Source organism: Echiichthys vipera, assembly GCF_963691815.1.
Source record: "Echiichthys vipera genome assembly, chromosome: 10".
Classification (NCBI taxonomy): domain Eukaryota; kingdom Metazoa; phylum Chordata; class Actinopteri; order Perciformes; family Trachinidae; genus Echiichthys; species Echiichthys vipera.
The window spans coordinates 10,544,279-10,545,143 of record NC_139835.1 but is presented as its reverse complement, the minus strand read 5'-3'; positions in this window follow the sequence as shown (position 1 = coordinate 10,545,143).

Genomic DNA, 865 nt, shown 5'->3' with positions numbered 1-865 from the left:
GTAAGCCGTTCTAACATATCCACACTGTCACAAATTTACCAGACACAATGCATCCTTATTACTTACTGTATACATTCGGAAGTGGGTTTGAAGATTCACTGCACAACCTCTGTAGCCAAAAACACATCTTGGTGAAGAATAATTTATGTATGCGATGTACGTATGAATGAACGCTTTTTGCAATTGAAGGACTTGTACGGAAGCCCTGAGAGGCAAGTGAGGAATAAAAATTCTGGTGATCCATTTTCTAAGATCTAAATAGTTTCCTCTTCTGTATTTATGGATTAGGAAAAGATGGAAAAATATTTTCTTTCTGAGTTCCTTAAAATGTTTTTTCAGTCAAAAAATTTAATAAATAAAGTTTGTTGTTGTGATACTCATTTTGGCCATAAGACGCTGAAGTCCACAACTAACCCAAGTTCTAAAAAGAACTAGAAACTAAAAGCATTCATGTTTTCTTTCATGTGAGCTTTAATTTCTGCATTTACTCTCAACACAAGGTATACTGTGTGTTAGCAAGTTATGTAACATTACTGTTATGTCTTTATGAGCTGGAAATGTATTTTATTCAGTGCTAGAACATTGGGTAAAGATGCACACATGTGGCCTAAATGATTATTACAATACAGACATAGAAAATGGATAACCAAAATTTTTTTTTTCAGTTGCCTCTCAGGACTTCAGTGGAGCATGAATCAGGTTATACACGTTTATTTTTTCCAGTCTGAATTCGGTCTTTTCAAAGGAAGCTCTGTAAAACGTATTCCTGATGAACTGAAAATGCATCGTGGTCACTCTGCGTACATGGCTGAGTTTCTTTTCTTAGTGTGAAAAAGAGACTTCTGGTGGTAAGTGATGTTTTAAA